Source organism: Pipistrellus hanaki (genome assembly GCF_964339955.1).
Source record: "Pipistrellus hanaki genome assembly, chromosome: 3".
Lineage (NCBI taxonomy): Eukaryota > Metazoa > Chordata > Mammalia > Chiroptera > Vespertilionidae > Pipistrellus > Pipistrellus hanaki.
Genome location: NC_140505.1, coordinates 58,327,526 through 58,351,809, shown reverse-complemented (window position 1 = coordinate 58,351,809; position 24,284 = coordinate 58,327,526).

Here is a 24,284-nt window from a genome sequence, read left to right as displayed (position 1 = left end):
TGGTGACCAGGCTGGTAAGGGAAGGCAGTTATGGGTGGGTGGGCCAGTAAGGGAGGGCAGTTAGGAGTGACCCGGAGAGCAAGGGAGGGAAGTTAGGAGTGACCAGGCCTGCAGGGGAGGGCAATTAGGGGCAATCAGGCCAGCAGGGGAGAAGTTAGATATTGTTCAGGCTGGCAGGGGAATGGCTAGGGGGTGATCAGGCTGGCAGGCAGAAGCAGTTAGGGACAATCAGGCAGGCATGCAGGCCAGTGGTTGGGAACCAGTAGTTCTGGATTGTGAGAGGGATGTCTGACTGCCTGTTTAGTCCTGATCCTGGTGGGATTGTGCTTAAACGGACAGTTGGACATCCCTCAAGGGGTCCCAGATGGAGAGGGTGCAGACTGGGTTGAGGCACACCCACCCCAGTGCACAAATTTAGTGCACCATGCCTCTAGTCTCTCTATATAAAAGCTTAAGCAACTTTTACAACAAAACCGGAATGACAGGTTGGCCAGTAAAGATGTGCACTGATCACAAGGAGACAGACCCTTAATGTAGCAGCTGCCCCCTGATGGTCAGTGTGTTCCCACAGCCAACTTCCCATGGCCAGCCAACCTTCTCTCGTCCCTTCCCCAGGCCAGTGGTCCCTCCCCACATCCAGCAGGCCCTGTCCGGCAGCCAGCAGGCCCCCAGACCCTGATCGGGACTGGGCAAGATGGCTTCGATAGGCCCTGACCACTGGCCAGGCCTAGGAACCCCACCCATCCACGAATTTCATGCAGTGGGTCCCTAGTATTTATATCATATATGTTTAAATGTATACATGCACATAGTGCCATACCTCAGAAAATTAAATGTGCTTGTAGGAAATTTTGCAGTGCCAGAGGTAGGTCCCGAAGGGTATCACTTAATTTATCCCAAAGTGAGCATGATTTATGGTGACTAGGAGAAAATCATATGTATAAATACTTTCTAAACTTTTTCTTTTCTTTTTTTAACATGTTTTTGTTGATTTCAGAGAGAAAGGAAGCAGGAGAGAGATAGAAACATCAATGATGAGAGAGAATAATTAATGGGCTGCTTCCTCACTCCCCCCACAGGGCATGGATTCCACAACCTGGGCAGAATTGAACTCTTGGTTCATAGGTCGACACTCAACCACTGAGCCACACATGCTGGGCTGTTTCTTTTCTTTAGGGGTTAGATAACTTGAACCCAAGCTGCTGAACAGAAAACATTACTCACTCATAACAATTGTAACAATGAATAAAATAAATTAAATCAATAGAAAAAATATCCATTCTCTTCCTATTTAAAAAAAAATGTCCTGAAAGCATATTACAAAATTCAAGCAACATTAAAATTATGAAATAAATCTAAAAACAAAGCAAAATCATTAAAGGCAAAGTATTTGAAAATATGCAGGCTCCAGTTAGAATATCTGACAGCTTTCTTCCCTTATTTTCATGAAAAATTGGGAAAGTCAGTAAAAACTATAAACACTTAAAAGCTTGACTCTCAATATGATTATAAGGGCATACACAATTTATATAAACATTTTTTAAAAAATTTAAAACACACGAGAGAAAATAGTAGTTATACTTTGTTGATACTTCCGTTAATACTCATATGCGTCTTTCAAATTCAAACTGAGCGAACTGCCAACAAGGCACAGGTGCATAAAATAACAACAGGTGAGAGACATAAAATGTTATGATGAAAAAAATACTATCTTTGTCCATTATGCCAGTACCTTAGAACACATTAGCACATCTGTTACATATTTACTAGAAGTACAGGTTTATATGAACAAAGTTTATTAAGTTATAATGCTAAATCTATATAATATTTTATTCTCCAGACCCGTGTACAACCCACTGAAGTTATAACATCTCAGTTATGGCAATAAATACATTCCAATAAACTCCACTGAAAATTTTATTAGGAATGTGATTCTACTATGACATCATTCTAAGATTCTTAAGTTGAATATTTAGACTTAGATGGTTTTGGTTGTTATAGTTGCTATTTTGAGTTTAGGTCTACTTGCTAGTCATTTTGATTGAAACTTTTCTAATTAATTTTTGCAAACTCTAAGGAATGGTGCTATGTAGACAACCTGGACTCACGATCTTTAAAAAATAATAATAGCAATGAGATCTAAATTTTAAAATGTAAAACACTATTTTACTTACTCTGTTTATGTAATAATCTTACCCTGAAGTACCAAGCAACTTCATTTGTTGGAAAAATAAATACAATGGAAAAAATAATGAAAATACACATTATTTATATGGTAGAACTGAAAAGAGGCTAGATTTTGAATCTAAGGTAAATGTTTTTATGAATTGATTGTCACCTTTGTGCTGCTTGACATTGAGAAAGTAATTTAACTTCTCCATTTATATCTTTGAATTAGTTGATTTCTAAGAAACACTATAGCTGTGACTACCCATATCACATATAAATACAAATACTTTTATATTTGTGATTTATCTTTTAATTTTAATCAATCTTTCTTCTTATAATAAGATGTCTTAATTGCAGAAAATGTAGATAATATAGACATAACAAAAATAAATTTAAAATATCAACCATTTGAAATGGTGATTGCACATAAATAAGTCATATTTTTGCAAAACATACATACATATACATACTTTTTTAATTATATCACTACTGTAGTAGGAAGATTGAATCAGTAATCAAGAAACTTCCAACACCTTCTCCTTCCACTCCTTTTTTGTTGTTACATTTTAAAAATTTTATTTTTAGAGAGAGAGGAAGGGAGAAAGATCCATGTGAGAGCCAACTCAATTGGTTGCCTCCTGCACACCCCCACCAGGTATCCAGCCCACAACCCTGGGCACATGCACCAATTGGAACTGTGCACAGACGATGCCTAACAAACTTTGCCACACCAACCAGGGCTTCCTTTCCTTTCTTTTTCATTTAGCAACATGTATCTGTATATATTCTCTAGTTAAAAAAAAAAAAATTAGAAAGGGGGGCATTATAGAAAGTCAGAAAAGGCTGAGTTTGAAACATTTGGGTGAATTTAGTGGACATTTTGAAATGTTTTCTCCCTCGACATGTTTAACTGTGATGTTTAAAGGACATTCCTGAAGTTTAAGAAGACACATTAAAAGTAAAATTCTCTTCTAATAATGGCTTGAGCCCTTGCCATTCCATGGGAGAACCAGAACTTGTAGGATCTTATTCAGAATTGACATTCTACATTATAATTTTATTCCTGCTTATTTTTAATTTTCTTTTTGTCTTCATGCAAAGGAAATATAATGTCCAGTTTTGAATACTAAAAGTATGTAAATTGATTGTTACAATAAAACTAAATGACACACACACAAAATCTTCCCACAAGCAAAAGTCTAGGCTCAGATGCTTCACTGGTAAATCTTACTGAACAGCTTAAAAAGAATTAACACCAAACCTTTTCAAACTCTTCAAAAAACGAAAGAGAAGAGAACACTTACAAACTCATTTTGCAAGGCCAGATTACCTTAATACCAAAGGATACTGCAAGAAAAGAAAATTACTGGCCAATATATCTGATGAATATAGATGTTAGAATCCCCCATAGAATATTAGCAAACTAAATTAAATATATTAAAGATTTCATTCACCATGATCCAGTGGGATATGTTTCACAGATGCAAGGATGGTTCAACATTCACAAATTAATCAACTTGATCCACCACATTAACACAATGAAGAATGTAAATAATATGATAATTTTAGTAGATACATAAAAAGCATTTGACAAAGCTCACATCAATTAAAAATAAATAAGTAAACCTTCAACAAAGTGGGTATAGACAGACTATACCTCAACATAGTAAAGGCCATAGATGACAAGTCCACAGCTGACATACTGAACAGTGAAAAGCTGAAATATTTTCTCAAAGATCAGGAACAAAACAAGGATACTCACTCTTGCCACTTTGGCTTAACATAGTATTTGGAAGTCCTGGCCAGAGCAATTAGATAAACAAACAAAAAAAGAAACAATAAATAAGTAAAATTAAAATAGGAGAGAAATAAACTGTCACTATTTGAAGATTACATGGTATTGTACATAGAAAAACCTAAGTACTCCACCAAAAAACTGAATTTAGTAAGGTTACAAAAAACAAGATCATGCAAATATGTATTGTGTTTCCTACACTAATAATCAATTATCAAAAAGAGAAATTAAGAGAAGAATCTCATTTACAGTTTCATCAAAAAGAATAAAATACCTAGGCATAAATTTAACCAAGGAGGTTACAAACTCATACAAGGAAAATTATGACAATAATGAAAGTACTAGAAGATGATACAAATAAATTGAATGAATATTCAATACTTATGGATTAGAAGAATTAATGTTGTTAAAGTGTCCATACTACTCAAAGCTGTCTACATATATAATGTAATCCCTATCAAAATACCATTGGCATTTTTCATAGCAGTAGACCAAATAATTCTAAAATTTGTGTGGAAACATACACAGACATACACACACACAAACACACAAACACACACACACACACACAAAAAAAAAAAGTAGCCAAAGTAATCTTAGAAAGAAGAATAAAACTGGAGGCATCATTCTCCCTCATTTAAAAATTATTACAAATTAAAATAGTGTGTTCTTGGCATAAAAACCAGCAAACATATCAATAGAACAGAAGAGAGAACTCGGAAATAAAACCTCACATATATGTTCAATTAATTTACAACAAAGGAGCCAAGAATATACAAAGGAAAAAGAACAATCTTTTCAATAAATGGTTTTGGAAAACTGGACATCCACATGAAAAAGAATGAAGCTAGATTATTATTTATACCATACACAAAAATTAATCCAAAATGTATTAAAGACTTGAATATAAGACTTGAAACTATAACACGCTTAAGAAATACATAAAATAAATGGGTGAGACTACTTCAAACTCAAAAGTTTCTGCACAGCACTTATCAGTTTTACTCAGTGGTTAGAGCATTGGCCCATGGATTGAAGGGTTGTGTATTTGATTTTGGTCAAGGGCACATACTTCAATTGCAAGCTTGAACCCCAGTTCCTGTCGGGGCACATGTGGGAGGCAACCAATTGATGTATCTCTCATATGTTTCTCTCTCTTTAGCTCCCCCCCTCGTTTTCATTCTCTGCAAAAAAAAAATCAATAGGAAATATATCCTTGTGTGAGGATTAACAACAACAAAAGATTCTGTACAGCAAAGTAAACCATCAACATAATGAAAATTTAACCTACTAGATAGGAGGAAATATTTGTAAATCATATATCTGGTAAGGACTAAGTATGCAAAATGCATAAAATTCATACAGCTTAAAAGCAAATAAATAAGTAAATATCAGTTAAAAAATAAGATCTGAATAGACATTTTTTCCCAAAGAAGACAAACAAATGGTCAACAGGTACATGAAAAAAAAATATTCAACATCACTAATCATCAGGGAAATGCAAATCAAAACTACAATTAGATTATCAACTCATACCTGGTGGAATGGTTGTCAAAAAAAAAAAAAAAAAAACAACAACAAGAAATAATGAACATAGGCAAGAACATAAAACAAAAGGAATCCTTGTTCATTGTTGGTGGGAAAGTAAGTTGATGCTGCCTTTATGAAAAAGGATGGAGGTACATAAAAAATTATAACCATCATATGCTCAACAGTTTGACCACTGTGTATATGTGCAAAAACAAAACAAACAAACAAAAATACTAACTTGAAAAATATATAATCCTCCATATTCATTATTTACAATGGCTAACAGATAGAAACAACCTAAAGTCCATCATTAGATGAATGGAAAAAGAAGTATACACATAAATACTGAGAAGTATACATAAAAATAATATAATTCAGCCATAAAAAGAATGAAATCTTGCCATTTGGAAAAGCACGGATGGATTTTGAGGACATTATGCACATTATGCTAAGTGAAATAAATTAAGCAGTCAAAGACAAAACACTGCAGGATCTCATTTATATGCAGAATATAAAAAGTAAATACAACAACAACAAAAACAAGTCATAGACACATAGATTAGAGGTGAAGAATGGACAAAATGAGAGCAGTGTATCAAAGGTATAAACTCTCAGTTATACAATAAGGAAATCATGAGAACATAATGTGTCACATGATGTCTATAATTAAAAATACGGTATTGAATATCTGAAATTTGCTATTCCAAAAATAAGACATTTTGGTGATTGTGGGAAGGAGAGGGAGGAGGTGGAGGTGGAAGATGGTATAGAAGGGATAAATGGTGATGAAAGAAATTAAATAAAATAAAAAAGAAAGATGTAAAAATAAGACATTTCAAGAAAACAGAACAGAGGCTATGTATTAATTTAATAAAGAATATTGTAATTTTTGCATCTTTAGAATAAATTGCTCTCAACATTGCCATATATTCAAGATTTTATTTTTCTAATCACATACTAGATAAACATTTGCAGATTTTAATAATAAAAATTACAACTATATTTTAGGGGGGGGGGGAAGTCCATGAATATAATGAACACAATAAATCAGATCCCACAGAAAGTCTACCTTTCTTAGGTGGGCACCAAGGGGTCATTCTCATATTTATATTAGACTTCACATCCAGGGTCATAGTTGAATAAATATACTTGGAGTGGCATACGGCCTAAGTTTAATAAATAGGTATTTTTCCATGCAACTCATTATTTAGAATACAGTGAAATTAAGTCAATAGACTGCTTTGGAATATGACTCTTAAATTTTTTGGCTATGATCACCATAAAGAATATATAATATAATAGACCTATTACAGGTATATATTAAGAAAAAAAATTCCAAACAATGATTGTTCTTGGTATGATATTTTTCTATTTTCTTTTTTTATATATATATTTTATTGATTTTGTACAGAGAAGAAGGGAGAGAGATAGAGAGCAAGAAACATAGATGAGAGAGAGTCATTGATTAGCTGCCTCTTGCACACCCCCTACTGGGGATATGCCCGCAGCCAAGGTACATGCCCTTGATCGGAATCGAACTAGGGACCCTTCAGTCCCCACGCTGACGCTCTATCCATTGAGCCAAACCGGTCTAGGCATATTTTTCTATTTTCTACTATATCCTATTAAGTATTGATGGCCCACTAAGCAGAATTCAGGAGCCACTTGTGAGACAGATCCTATAACACTACTTTAGAAAAAGATCAATGCATTTATCCTGGCTCTTTCACTTCTAAAATATCAATTGCTTGGTTCTTTCTGTATCTGTAAAATATTCCAGTATATTTCCAGCAAGTTTCACTTTTAATTTATTATGACAATTAGAGACTGCTTTTCTTGTCCACACATCAGATCATCTTAACTAACCATAGTCCTTCTCAGGACTCATTATTTTCCTCAGTTTTCTCTTTCTTTTGAATTTACCAAGTGTATTTATAACATAGAAAATTCAGATGAAATTAAAGGAGGATAATAATAATTCCTAATTCTTAAGGCCGACCTGCTACACCATAGTGAGGTGAGGCAGGCACAAGACTTGTATCCCTGGTTTTCTGCTCATGGTAAATTTTCATACTGAAATAGGTACTGTTTGAAATTTGTTTATTTCACTTGATTAAAAATTGAGTTTAATAAGATGTTAACCTTCCAAATCCCAGAGTACAAAAGCAGTTTACGTATTAAAAACAGTTCCTGGGAAACTATGTTTACAAGTTAACATCAACATTTAACATATTAATCCATTTATTCATTTTGCAAACCTAAATCACATGCTTACAATTAGAACTTTGAAAATTTTGTGAATCTATGACATCTAATAAATTATATAGGTCCATACTAAAGATTACTTCTTCCATATGCTAAAAAGTATATATAGATTGACATCAAGGATGTCTATAGAAAAAGAACATAAATAAGATTGAAATCTGAGGGTTTGAGAGAAGATATGAAGGAGGATAGAATTTGTGTTTTTCATTCCATACAATTACCATTTCTTAAAACAGAGAGGTTCTTTTAAACAAATATTCTGCTTTCTAGCTGATTATTCTATTTTAAAAGTTCAGTCTGTCCTCTTCAAATTTTATCTTTAATTTATGATGGATTTATGAGCATTATTGCCAAGTTCTGAGATCATTTACCTCAACCAATTTTTCCTTATTAACTTCAAAGATTCTTATTAAAAATAAATAGAGATTAGAATGCATCTACATGAATTTAGACAGATCAAATGAAACTAAAAATCCTTATTCATTTTGTCAGTATACAATCCTGGGCTCAATATGCAAAGGTTGTTTCAGAGAACTAAAAACTTCAATCTTCTCAAGGGTCAACACTATAATTTATGGCTTGTATAAAATAGTTGATTTAAATAAAAACATTTTTTTTGGTAGGGCAGTCAAATAAAATGGTTTTCTGATTGTATATCATCCTACTATCAATGCAATGCATATATATGCAACCTAAATGAGGTATTGCTAAATTAATCTTATTATCTGGGCTATCTTAAATAGAATGTGTCATTTGTAAGATGTCAACTTTTAAGTCATGAAAAACAAAACTGACTCTAGAGTTTATTGCCATATACATCAAACTGGAAAATTCAAAGAGAAGTGAAAATGAATATTTGGATTTTATATTTAATAGCACATTATCTTTTGTAACCATTGTGTGTCAATATGTATTGACCTTTTACTTAATGTTGTCACTATTTTGGGGAAACCTGAGCAGTGGTAACAAATAGATCCAATAGGTATAATGACTCAACCACAACTGAGGTGCATTATTGTTTTCATAATAGTACATGTTCCTAATTTTGCAGTAATCTTCCACAGGGATCCTAGTGCCCCATCCCTTCCTTTTGTAGCTATACTATTCCTATTATTATCTGTATCCATTCAGAGAAAGAGAAAAAATACGCATGAGATGGCACAGCCACTTACTTCTTAAATGTTTTGCCTAGAAATAGTACATAGCACTTTCTCTCACATTCCTCTATCTAAAAATAGCCACAAAGTAGAAGGCACATGTATTAGTCCAGCAGTTTGTCCAAGAGGAAGAGAATTTGGCTTGGATGGCAGTTTGCCATCTTTGCCATATTAGCCACACAGGTTGCCAAGGGGAGAGTGGTGGGAGATGGGTAAAAGATAAAGGGGAAGAAGAGGGACAAATTTCTGTTACAATACAAAATAAACCATAGGAATGTAGTGCACAATACAGAGAATACAGCCAATAATCCTATCTAATAAAGAGGTGATATGCTAATTGACCATCACACCCTCGCAAAGATTGTGGCACCCACAGACAATAAGGAGGGAATATGCTAATTGACTGTCACACCCTCAAAGATAGTGGCACCCACAGCCACAAGATGGCAGTGCCGTCCCTTAAGCCCCCCAGCCACCCAGGACTGGCCTGAGACATAGGCAAGCCTCAGATGTTGGCTTCCCAGCTGCCCAGGGCCAGCCCAAGGCACAGGTAACCAGGACCGGGCCAAGGTTTGTGCTGCCAGCAGTGGCAGCAGCAGAGGTATAATGAGGGCATTGCCTTCCCCTGATCATTGTGTCTCCTCCTGCCCCTAAGGGCTCTCAGACGGTGAGAAAGGGCAAGCTGGGTTGAAGGATACCCCCTTCAGTGCATGAATTTTCATGCACTGGGTCTCTAGTATCATAATAACTTTGAACAGTGATAAATTATTAATAGACTTATTATGATAACATTGTAATATGTAAATGTTGTATCATTATGTTGTTCACCTGAAATTAAAACAATATTGTCTGCCAACTGCACTTTAATAAAAATAAACAAACAAAAAAACAAAAAAACAGAATATATAAATTGTTTGGAAAAAATATATATATATATATATTTGTCAAGTAAGAGATTTGTTAAGATTAGCTTTTAAAAATAAAGCATTAGATATTATACTAACTGTATCACCATGAATTTTATGCGACATGTTTCAGTAACGCTTAGTAACAAAAGAATTAAACCATTTCTTTTTTTTGCTTTTGTTTTAAATATACTTTTATTGATTTCAGAGAGGAAGGAAGAGGAAGAGAGAGAGAGAAACATCCATGATGATGAGAGAGAATCATGAATTGGCTGCCTTCTGCAAGTCCCCCACTTGGAATCTAGCCATAACCTGGGCATGTGCCCTTGAATGGAATCGAACCTGGAGACCTTTCAGTTCGCAGGCTGACACTCTATCCACTGAGCCAAACTGGCTAAGACTAACTAAACCATTTCTAACCTTTTCATTTCCTGCTTCAAATGTCATCTTCTTAGGTACAGATGAGTCTTTTCTGTTCTTATTTATCTAAATACACACAATTATATTATTAATATGCAATCTAATATGCATCATGTTGGCTAAGAAAAATAAAAAAATTTCCAAGTTATTTTGTATTAAGAAGACTAAAACAATCATTTTTTACAGTTTAACTAAAAGGCAAAATATTACCACAATAAAGGGAAGATCAATTATGTACCTTAATCAAAGAAGTAGAGCAACCAGTACAATCACTCAAAAGTGAACAGAATCCTGAATTTTACTTTTTTAAAAAATATATATTTTATTGATTTTTTTTACAGAGAGGAAGGAAGAGAGATATAGAGTTAGAAACATCAATGAGAGAGAAACATCGATCAGCTGCCTTCTGCACACCCCCTACCGGGGATGTGTCTGCAACCAATGTACATGCCCTTGAAGGGAATCAAACCTACGTCCCTTCAGTCTGCAGACCAATGCTCTATCCACTGAGCCAAAGCGGTTTCAACTGAATTTTACTTTTTAATATTTAAAATTCTGTCCCATTTTTGATGTGCTTCCTAAATCAAAAACATTTACTAAATTTGTGAATAGAACTGCCCTCATTGAGATATCATTTCAGAAATATTCCCTCTGTGAGCAAAACACTTTTTAAAAAATATTTATTTGATTGATAAAAGATAGTTGCAATGGATATTTCAGATAAAATGCTTAATTTAAAAAACACACAGAGAGATATTATGGGCATTTAAGGCTTGAGGCTTCATGCTGTATTCTGCTTGGTTCAGAGTATAGTTTTCATGATTTATTGACAGCTGCTGTAGATGGTTCTTTATTTTTCAACTCAGCCCAACCACGGTCAAACAATACAACCCTCCTGCTTTATTCAATATTTTCCTAATATCTCAGCTCATTTAATTCTATTGATCCACTGAAGAGTATAATGGCACTGAAACTGGAATTAATAGCACCTCCCTTTCTTAGTGCTAAGAGCTTTCCTATTGAGTCTGTGGACCATCACACGAAATCATAAAAGTAGACAAAAAACAGTAGAGTGACCTTTATCGGCTACTATTGTACTGAGAAATTCAGCAAACCTCAGAACATCATTTTCAATTTTATAGCACTGTTTTCTTAAATAATAAGAAAAGGGGGGAAAAGGGAACAACTGACCCCTGCTCAGCATTTACTTAAGCAGAATTGGCATTAATAGAGTATTCTGTCAAAAATTCGAGCTCAAGGAAATGTATGGCTTTGTCCACAGCAGCAGCTATCTTAGCAGATCGCACTGTCACCGCTTCACACAAAGCGCATTGCAACACCATTAGTGGACATGAATAATGCACAAGCTCTTATGCAGTACTCAGCTAAGTGCATGGAAACCTTGGGCTCCTGTTGTCAGAAATTCAATGGATTAGTACCTAGATTTATTTTAAGTCTGTAAAGCACTTTGTTCCTGACAGCATTCAAAGTAGAAAGAGTGCTATCCTGAATGTGCATCTTAATACTGTCATTCCTGTCTTGTAAGAGTACATGATATATGGGCTGCAATATATCGTTTTAATATTTAAAGTTTTCACTGTGCAGATGCAAAGAAATATATTAATAGTTATCTGCTGTTACCTTATTGATCTGGAAAAGAACAAAGATAACCTGTAAAGTTTCACAGTGAGGCTAGTAAAATGGAGGCATTACAATTACATTTAGTAAAACAGATACACAAATTATAGGTGCCATTTATTGTCTCTAGACAATAAAGTCATTTGGGGGCATTGGATTTCTTCTAAATTAAAATGGTATATTTGGAATTATTTTAATCCAATTAGCCGTATTTGTAGTTATATAGTTTCTTCAATTGAAAAACAGTGTTATTTCTTTTTTGAAGGCTAAGTGATTTTACAAGGTTAACATTTTTCTGAGCAAGAATTGTTCTAAAATGTTACAAAATTGTTTCCCTATAACTTGAGAGTTTAAGGGTAGTTTCTGCCTGTAGATACATTCAAAATTTAAGCCTGGTAATATTGCATGCATTGAAAAAAAATAAATGGCATGTATAGATTGAAAACAGTGCTCTGTTGATATTAAGGATATAATAGAATACCTCATGTGAAGATCAAGCTTTCTCAATTCTATGAAGATATAAAATGTTGTTTTAAAATAATAACAGTTTCTTTTCACTCGGCCTACATGATCCATGAATTTTAATAAAATTTGTTAAAATGTCAATCAATGAATTAACTATTCATTATCAAGCCCTAACATTTTAAAGTTAAATTTTTAATTATATCCTTTAAAAATTTATTAAGCTTCATGTAAGACTTCATGTCAGACAATTCATATTTGACCATATTTGACTCCTTAATTAAAGTCTGATTTTTAAACACCAGTTTCAGAGGACTATGAAGACTTATTTTATCCTACTCACAAAGTTCATTGTTGAGTAAAAATAAGACATTTTTACATTTCATTATTGCAGAAGACAACCTGTCAAGCGCGCTGTTTAGAATGCTGTGATTTGCTGCTCATAAAGACAACATGGTGAAAAAGCCAGCGAAGACTCGGTTTCAAGATGTAATAAATATAGTTAAATTGGAATATCAGATTATTTAGAATAAAAGTGAGTTAAATAATTTTATACTGAAGAGCTAAAATTTTCAACCTAGTACATTCTTTTACACACAGTTTACATAGCTAAACATTCAGACCAACAAGTAATTTGCATATTCTGATCAATAGGTGGCGCTTTTCCCCTTTCTGACAGTCTTGATCACAAAATTCTGGTAGAGTATAACTTTTTATTAAGTTTCGTGAATTTTCAATATTATCCATAAAACACCAAACACTACCACTAATCGAAAATTATTAACCTTTCAAGTTTATAAGGATTCACATTACTGTGGGCTTTAAAAATTATCTTTTGATGCATCATTATATTTTACAATCAATAATTATATTTAAACAGAGAGCTCAGTTATTTTTAATGTTTAGATATTCATAAAATATTACTCAGTTTCTTAAATTATTTAATTATTACCTCTTTGTCCAGCAGAAAACTCTAGAAAGTAGCATTATGAAGAATCAGGTGTACAGAGCCTTTTTTTAAATATCACTATCATGGTAAATGTACTTTATTTATGATTTATAAGATAAGCATCAAAAATGAAACATGCATTTATTTAATCATAAAATATATGTTAAATATGTATCAAAATGGTACACATCAGTTGAAATTTTTAGTAAAAGATGCACTTTAAAAGATAGCTTTCTATATTTTGATTGCATACAAAGAAATCTGATTCATTTACATTATCTTATTTAACTAAACCTGAGGATTATATGTATAGGTCATCTAAAAAATCAATAATAGATTATAGGTTTTTTATAATTTATAAATACAGAGGGCTTTATAAAATATAAAGATATTTTTTAGAAATTATTTATCTAAATTTATGTTAAACATCATCTATGAAATGTTTCTTTTTAAAAAGCATATAGTTATACATAAATATATAGTAAGTAGCTTATTAAGGTAGATAACATACTGTAAATATAAAGTCTTTTTATTAAAAAATGATCCTCTAATCACAAATGGTTTAAGGTATCTTATGAATAATATAATTACTTTCTGATTAAATTACATTATTTAAAATATATTATATGTTAATTAAAGTATATTTCTGGCAAATAAAGGCACTTATTTAAATGCATAATAAAATTAAGATGCCTAGAACTGCTTTTTCACATTTTATTCCTCTTTTTACCTGTTTGTGTTCTTATTTCATTCATTTGCCTTCACTTCCTTTTCTTCAGTTTAATGGTATCATTTGTTTTTGCTATATTTAGATAAGAAACTCTTTCTGACAAAAGACTTTGACAAGTATATAGCCAGTCAAAAATTTAAGAAAAATGTTACATAGTTCCTGACCTTTTTCACATTATTAAAATAAATAATATATTTTCACATATATTAAAATAAATGATTGTATAACAAAATAAAACTTTCATATTTCCCAAATTATATAGTGTGGCCCTATATTACTAGCTATAACAAAAAGAAACATATTTTAAAAATAATTATATTTATACCAAATGAATTTAAATTTTCTCCACAGAAGCAGTGCTATCACATAGACCTGAAACAGTTTTTCCTTTTGAAATGTCTTCAGTGAGAGTCCCTTCCTGAACATGACGGGCCCAGTACCCTTTGATCATTGTCACTGCGGATCCAACCACTTTCCTACCAGCCAAGGTCAAAGTTTGTCTACTTTGGAATTCCCTTACATCCTTTAGGTTTCATCACCTCTCTCCCTTAAGAATTGGGCAACATCAAATTCAAAGGAGGTTTACTTCTATAATTGTTTTCTTCTAGGAATTAAAGACTTTTCTGAAAGAAATTACATTCTGGAATTAATGTTCTATATGTAAAGAAGCACAAAGTTGTATTGATATGAGGCAGTACCTGTATATAGGTGCACCAGTTAATAATGTGGATTTTTTTCAGTAGATGGAGTTACATATGTTGACATATATGCAATTAGATATGTATGCTATTTTGTTGTATTGACAGCAAGCTTCAAAACTTCATATGTCAAATTTTCTGAAGGTGTTAACATCATAGATATTTGTACACTTAAAAATGTTGAATGTCGTGCCAGAAAAAGAGCATTTGCAGGAAGTTTTAATTCATTACTTTATTTTGAAGAAAAAGTTATCGTATACTTCGGGAAGCTTATGGTGAACATGCTCCATCTCAAGATACTTGTGAACGCTGGTTTAAATGCTTTAAAAGTGATTATTTTGATGTGAAAGACAAAGAACATCTCAATCAACCAAAAATGTTTGAAGACCAATAAGTGTGTCCAACTCAAAAACAACTTGCAGAAAGATTAAACATTGCTCAGCAAACAATTTTGATCATTTATAAGCAATGGAAGGATTTTAAAAGAAGGAAAATGGGTACCACATCAACTGAACAAAAGACAAATGGAAAACCAAAAAGTCATCAGTAAAATGTTGCTTCAAGGGCACGAAAGGAAGTATTTTTTTTGCATCAAATTGTGACTGGCAATAAAAAGTGGATTTATTTTTTAAATCCCAAACACACAAAATCATGGGTTGATCCAGGTCAACCATCAACATAGACTGCAAAGCCAAATCACTTCGGAAAGAAGACAATGCTCTGCATTTGGTGGGATCAGGAAGTTGGGTGTACGATGAGCTTCTAAAACCAGGTGAAACCATTAATACTGATCACCACAGACAACAAATAATCAATTTGAACCACGCTTTGGTCCTGAAATGACCAGACTGGGCCAGAAGACATGGCAAAGTAATTTTGCTTCATGATGATGCACCATCACACACTTTAAAACCAGTTAAAGACATGTTAAAAGATCTTGCCTGGGAAGTATTAACCCACTCGCCATATTCCCCAGATCTTGCTCCTTCAGATTCCCACTTGTTCCGCTTGATGGCACACGCACGTTCTGAACAGCACTTCAAAACGAAGTGGAAAATTGGGTCTTTGAATAGTTTGCCTCAAAGCAAGAAAAGTTCTATTGGGATGGATCTACTGAAAAATGAAAGAAATGTATAGCTAGCGATGGACATTACTTTGAATAAAGCACTTTTGATGTTTCTCTTGAAAGTATCGTGTTTTCTTTTATTACAAAATCCGCCATTATTAACTGGTACACCTAGTAGGTATCTTAATAAAGTGTCCTGACTTTAAAGCTCTTTTTGGGAGAAGAGCACATTATGCTGTAGAACAAAGCTTTGTGAGGTTCATTACACATAGGCTATAGTTTAAATAATAAGGCTCTTTGTGTGATTCTGGGTTGAGCTTACATAAAGCCTGACATTATTAGGTTACAGTATATCCTAGATCAAGTAAAAATTCCGTACTGTCCAAATGTAAAAGGATCACTGTAACTCTGATAAATGTCAGGTATCAATAATACTGTGCTTAAACAGTCCGGGAGAGACAAAAGAAAAAAAAAAAAAGATATGATAGGCACAGCTCCACATTACCAAGACAGCAATGATAAAGTACAACACTTAAGAGATTTTACTAACAGTTTAAGAGTTCTGGCACAATACAGCCTGTGTATAATGAGGCTTCTAAACGTTCATCTCACAGAACTTGCCTTTGAAGAGATAAAATACTTTACAAACTCCATTTCATTAATCTTTACAATATCTCTGTGAAGAATTATGAACACCAGTCAACAGATTACAGAGTGACAGCACTGAAATGTGGAATGAACTGCCAATCCTCTCAAAGAGAGCCTTGAAGATTCCCCTTACAATGAATTGTGTGTGTGTGTGTGTGTGTGTGTGTGTGTGTGTGTGTGTGTTAATTTCAGTATTCTGGGACCAAGTTAATGTGTCAAATTCTAAATAGAACCAACATGTTGTACTTTATTGAGCAGAAGGAAAACTAGAAAAAACCTGAACTATCATCATTTTGAATTTAATAATAGGTTAAACCAATATTTCAATGCCAAGTTCTGTGAATATATAAAAGTATATTTTCAAAAATCAGCATTATGCATGACTGTGACTACTACACTATCATCCACATTAATGTCAGACAAGATTTTCAATCTTGTAGCAAATCAGTCTAATCATATTATTAAATATTCCATTTAAGTGATTTCAACAGCACATGGCTTGTATTGTATTATTAACAGCTCTTCAAAGGGCAGACATCACCACCATCAATAAATAGCTATTGACCACTTACTGTGTAAAACTTGAGTTCCTGAAATATCATACTGTTTCTCATTTGTTAAGCTAATCTTTTGTAGACAAACCAAGTTCACATTATATCCATGTGGTAAATATTAGTTCAGTGGACCCAAAACACTTAAAAAGGCAATTTAACAAACGGATTTTTAAAATTATTCAACTGTTTATAATAATGAATGCATAAAGAAAAGAATAGAAGCTGAGGATAATTAATAGCACCAATATCTGTCAAGTTCCAAGGGAAATATGAATTCTCCCATTTCTTTCTATCAATGTCCATACAATCAAAAAGCTTACTTTATTCTACCCTATTCATTAATTATTCCATTTCTTTTCATCTCCCACTACCACTATCCCACTCTAAACTGGATCACTGTGTACAGTTGTACTGTTTTTCATGATATAACTCTATAGAGAACTATTCACTTTGCAACCTATGAGAATGGCACCTCCTAGAAAAGAACAGTGCATATATTGCACATGGCACACAGGAATCCGAGTCTACCATCTTTTTTCATCTGGACTATTTCAACAGCTTCCTATTTCATCATCTCGACCTGCATCACTACCTCCTCCAATCATTGTCTACACTGAAGCTAGAGTGATCCTTTAAAATGCACAGTGCATTATATTTTCTTCTTTAAAAATTCTTTAATAGCTTTTTGCTGTATTTTAAATACAATTAATGTCCTTTACCATTTCATTTGCTGTCTCTCTTCCTTAAGTTTGGATTTCATGGTTAACTCTTCCACTCAACTCAAATGCCCCCTCATCTAAGCATCATTATATAACCACTTGTGTTTTGTTTTGTTTTTCTGACCACTTATTTTAAATTGGAAGCACTAGAATCCCTTCTCTATGTCTCAACAGCTAACTTGTTGTTTTTGTAGTCTTTCTTGTAATTAACAATTAGTCTTACATTTATTAATTTACTTTTCTGTTTATCTTAATCTTTAAACACTATTATGTATTTACACACACACGATTGTCATATAAATATGTTTCCGATGTTATTCTCAGGGTAGGTGCAAACTGAGCCCATAGTGGAAATCATTGCATTAATGTTAGTGAAACTCTCATTTGTTTAGTCCATCAAGGTTTACAGAGTGTTCTTGTATTTACCATGTCTTCTATATATTCATACTAGAGGCCCGATGCACAAAATCTGTGCAAGAGGCTCAGCCCTCACAGCCCCAGCTTTGTCTGGAAGGTCATCCAGAATGTCGTCCTGAAGGTCGTCCGGACAGTTGTTCTGCTGTTAGGCCATCCAGTCTAATTAAAATATTATGCTTTTATTAGTATAGATGTCCTATGCATGAGACAGAGTGAGTGTTATTATCTCCATTTTATGAATCATGAAACTAAAGCTCAGTAATGCTGGTTTCCTGCTCAAAGTCACCAAGATAGTAAGACTCTGAGTTGTGACTTGAACTCAGAACTCTTTTGAGTCCATATCCAGAAATCTTCATATTATAAACAGCAAAATAGTTGATTCCTTTGACCAACCACATTAAGATACTAAAGAACCATACCATTGATACTCAGAATACAAAGATTTATTTGTCTTATACTAAAAACAATGCAATATTACTATGAGCTTACAGAATATTTATTACATTGGAATGAACCTTCAATATAGTTCCAAATTTCTACTAAAACTACATAGATGAGTTTTTAAAGTCACTATTTTTTTTCAAAAATTATCAATTGCTAAAGTTGTCTTCATATAAACAAAAGTAAACTATTATACTTAATATAAAAAATACACATAGCAGACTGCCAATTGCTTAATCTTGTGTTTAAAAAATAGTTATGTATTTGACACCTGTCAAAAACTTAGATTGAAAAAATAAGTCTGTCAACTAATACTCCCTGTAAGAATCTAATCAATATGTCCAATTTGCTATTCATAATTTGCTTAGCATACTTATGGCTTTATTCATATTTATGTTCTATTTTCTCATCATCAACTTTCAGTGTTCATCAGAAATATAAATGTAAAACTTGTTACTTTGACCATACAGTTGTGTGTATGTCTGTGTGTGTATAAAATTAATTTATACAAAATTAAAAATACCAAAAAAATTGCTTGCTTAATTTTGAAAAAAAAATTAAAATGAGAAAAGTATGTAAATACTTTTACTATAAATATCATTATTTTCATCATCATCCAAATTTGCCACAAATGCTTCTAAATAAGGAGAAGAGATTTTACAATAATATGGGAATAACATTAAGGAGTCCCTATGAGAGCCTGATACATAACTAGAGGCCCCTATACCAATGAATATGCCAGGCCTGTTGCTAAAAATGCAGGAATAGAGTTCCACTCAAGTTGCTGACTGATAAACCTTGTTTCCTCACTTTCCAGATGTTTCCTTCCCTTTCTCTTCCCTCTCTCTCTCTTTCCACTTGTCCTGGTGTTTTGAATTTGCTATTTAATATCATTTTAAGAAAAAAAAAAACAATTAAAATTTTATGTTATTAATATGAATTTTACTTTTCATCTTTATATTGTTCAATGAGAGTTTTAAATGGAAATATTAGAGTATCCTATATAATAAAGAGGGAATATGCAAATTGACCATCACACTGTCACAAAGATGATGATGCGCACAGTGGGGACAGGGTTTCCATAACATAAGATGGCTGCGCCCACAATGGAGGCCAAGTTCCTATAACAAGCTTTAATGAGCAATCAGCAGGAACCTGAGGATATGTGACACTGGGCTGGGACATGGGACCTGCACCTTCTGCCTGGTGGGGCTGGACAGGGGACCTCAGGCCATGCCCCCAACTCTGGTGCTGGGCCAGGGAACCTGAGGTTGCACCCCCATCCCGGGCCAGGGGACCTTAGGCTGCATCCCCCACCCCAGTGGGGCTTGACAGGGGACCTGAGGCTGTGCCTCGCACCTGGCAGGGCTTGATTATGGATCTCAGGCCATGACCCCACCCCCCACAAGCTGAGAGACCTCAGGCTGCTTCTCCTGCCCCAGAATCCGGAACAGGGGACCTCAGGTCACACCCTCCACCTTGGTGCTAGGCCAGGGGACTTCAGGCTGCTCCCCCTGCCCCGGTTCCATGCTGGGGGACCTGTGGCTACATCCCCTGCCTGGTGGGGCTTGAGGTTGGACCTGAGGCTATGTCCCCCACCCGGCAGGGCTTCACAAGGGTGGGGCTGTCTGGGGCTGGGTCTCGCATTATATACAGGCACTGTGGGTGGGTGGAGACTTGACTCTGGGTCCCGCAGCATGCCTCAGACTCTGACCCGAGGAAGATTTTCATATACATTTTACTATTTTTTTTTTTCATCTCTGACACTTCTATCATAGAGAAAGGGTAAGTAGCAATATTAAAATATTTTCTCTAATTAATCCGTGTTTAATGTGCACGAATTTCATGCACCAGGTCACTAGTTCCATTAATAAGCAGAATTATTGAATAGACTCAATTCTTATTTCCTGACTGATCACTGGAGGGTTCCTGGAGCTGAAAAAAAGGACAAATAAGTTTTAAATATTTAAAAAGTTAAGCTCTGCTGCCTTCCTTCCTAACTAATATTGTATAGCTTTACACTGTTATATTTCAGGGTATGGTATTATTCACACATTTCAAAAATATATCAACTCTTACCACATCATAGAATATATATTTATTTTATACATGTAAATCACATGTGTCAAACACAAGGCCCGCGGGCCAAATCCAGCCCGCCAGGCCTTGCAATGTGGCCCGCACTGCGCTGTCATCACTGCACTCTGCTGTCAGTTTATGACATTGTCAGTTTATGACTGTTCAGTAAACCATTCGGCCGGCGATTTAGGCTGGATTTTAGATTTTGGCCCCTTCTCTGATTGAGTTCGACACCCCTAATGTAAATAGTCAATAAATCTGCATGATTAAAAGAATCAAGGTTTTTCTTTTCTTTTTGTTATAAATAACATATAGAACAGATAAACTGAATTTATTTTATATAATATCAATACAAATTTCAATAACTTTTATGCTGTGATAAGAATCAAGCATTCAAAGAGAAGGTTCAATGATTTAAGATCTAAAAAGTGCAATTTACATCATTATACTTAAAAGGTACACTAGGAAAACTGTGAAACTATAGAAAATCCATATTTTATTATGGAATGAATTAAAATAGCATATCTAATATGTCAACTGATTTTCATAATAGCTACAGGCAAAATAATAAATTTCATATTTTTGTAAAACATAGATTATAATAAAAAAAACACACGACATGTATTCTATGCTTTTCTGTAATCTCACCATCATCCACAAAATAAATAAATAAATAAATAAATAAATAAATAAATAAATATAAAAATAAAAAATCCTAGCTTGGACTAGTTTTATTGGAAGTTTCAAGTTAAGGATATGTTTTATTCTTGTAATTGAGTTTTTTGTTTGTTTGTTTGTTTTTGGAGGAGGGCGGGAGTTGATTCCTAATGGAATTAAAGTCTTGTGCTGAATAGCACATCTGAGGGTGCGTCTTATTCCTACATTGTAATACTACACTGTCATATCTAATTGCTTAATTACATTTTGACAGAATAGAATGTGGAGAAGGACAGGACCTGCTCAGTACATTCCTGCTAATATCAGGAATCTTGTTTACAAGTGAAGGATACCTTCAACTCTGCAAGAATGAAAAGTGTCCTGTTGATAAAGACTGAAAAATTGTAATGCAATTTACATGTGGATATGTGGTGCTGATTTAGGATATTTTGTTAACAGAGAAAATGAAAAAGAATAAAATAAGTTCTATTTTCCAAAAAGAAAAAATAAAACATATGTTGAAGCCTAATCCTCAATGGGAAGATATTTTGAGGAAGGGCCTTGGGAGGTGAATAGGCCATGACAGAGCAGTCAGATTATTCTGATTAGATTTAAAGTGTCCTCACCCCTCAAGCCATTTGTTTACACGTTAGAGTGGTAAAGAAAAGCTAGAAAGGCCTCCTCTTCCCCTGCCCATAGGTGATTTGCTTGCATCCCGGAATAAAACGGTATCTTTATCTTGAGGGGCAGAAAGACAAATGTGCCAGCCAGCTTATAAAAGCTCTGGGTCCTATAACTTTGAAATTCAACCCTACACAAGCAGATGGTATCAGGCCCTCATCGCACAGCTCTAGGAGAATTAAGAGTAACTGGTGCTGCTAAGATCCCTTTGTAACCTACCTGTGCTCCTGTAGACTAATATGTTAGCTGGCAAGCAGGATAATGTGCCAGACCACTCACACTTGCAGATGTGAAAGATCAATCCCTTACAAAATTGTTTAACCATTTTTAGTCAGTATGTATTTACGATGTGTTATCCACTGGGATATGTGTGAGGGAAATAAAGATGAATATGATATAGCTCTATCCTTCATTTATCCACACTCTAGCAAGAAAAACATATATGTAGAGAGCTAAGTCTATCACAACGCAGTGTGTCTCTATTAGAGGAACATATAAAATGTTTTTACATAGAATAATCAATAAAAAATGCATTTTTGAAAAGTAATTGCAGAAATTAAAGTAGAATTTGGTGGACATATAATAAACACTATGGAGAAGAATTATCTTTTGGTTAAGAAATTGAATGGATGGATGGCCCTTAAACTTTTACACGTTCTGAGAATCAATGATTAAATGACAATGTAAAAGCAAATAGTTATGTCATGCTAGTGAATGGGTCTAATCAGAGCTAATTCATCCATCAAGTATTCACTGAGTATAATTATCTGTTTATAATATAACAATATGATTAGACAAGTCTTTTTCTGTGCCAGAAATCATTGGTGCCTGCGCTTGTTGGCCCTCAAAACAGCTTGGATTATGTTAACCTTATTACAAAATTCATCGGACTGTAATATAATGGCTTAGTTAGTATCTCTCCACACTGGAATCAAAAATTTGTTTTTCCTTCATTGTTGAAAATATTACAGATGTCCACTTTGTGTTTTTCCCCCCATTAATCCCACCCTCCACCTCCTACCCACCACTCTCAGACTTTCCTCCTTGTATTGTCTGTGTCCTTATCTATAATAATAAAAGCATAATATGCTAATTAGACTGGATGTCTTTCTGGATGAAGCTGTGTGGTAGGGGCCAAGGCAAAGGCAGCTGTGATGGTGGCAGGGGCCAAGCCCCTTGCACAAATTTTGTGCATCAGGCCTCTAGTCTATATATATAAAAGCCTAAGCGACAGTTATGACCGAATGACCAGAACAACCAGAATGACCAGTCAACCATTTGCTATGATATGCACTGACCACCAGGGGACAGATGCTCAATGTAGGAGCTGGCTCCTGGTGGTCAGTACACTCCCACAGTGCAAGTACTGCTCAGCTGATGGACCTGTCACGGCAGCCCACCAGCTCTGCAGCTGCCACTACTCCTTCAATAGTCCTACAGGTACAATATCTGGAGAACAGGCCAGGCATCAAAGGACCAATGCCGCCTGCACAATCCCAAAAGCTCCACTGACCTCCTGGAAGTTGGCCTGGAGCACTGCAACCACTTCCTCTCCCTGGACACTCTACATGGAAGAAAGGATATAAAAGCAGCCGCCAGGTGGCTCCCAACAATCGGCGCAAATGTCACTGGGATGGATCTGTATTCAGGGCCAGCATTGTCAGCCTGGAGGGACCCAGTGGTTAAGCCTCTTAGATCTCCTGAGCTTTGTGCTCTAGGAAATCCCCTTACTTGAGTTATTTGGGTTCTCCTATTGTAGTTGGGTCTTGAATGTTATTGTCCCATTTCTGGATGGAGTCTCTTCAGTCTGGCTATGTGTCTCACCCTCAACCATGTGATGGGAACTGCTGTGGAAGTGATGACCAAACAGAACAAAATACTACTCAATAAAACATGAAACAGAAGAAACAAAACCAAAACATACTCATGACCCCTACAGCCCCAACAAAAGCAACACAAGAGAAAAGAAAATTAGGAAAGAGGGAAAAGAGTAAGAATGATAGAAAAAGAAAGAAAAGAAAAGAAAGAGAGAGAGAAAGCGAGAAAGAATTTTGAGGAAACAAAATAAAACAAACGAACAACAAACAAAAAACATCCAAAGGTGGGGAGAGCATATGTAAATTTAGAGCTGAAATAAAGAAAATAAGAATAAAGATTTGGAGAAATGGGAAAGGAAAACAGTTTAAAATAAAGGAAGGAGAAAAGAAATGAAAAGACAGGAAATATTTTGAAAAGAAAAATAGAGGAGAAAGAAGATAGATCTAAAATAAAAATAAAACAGATGAGAAAGCAGGAGAAAAAAGA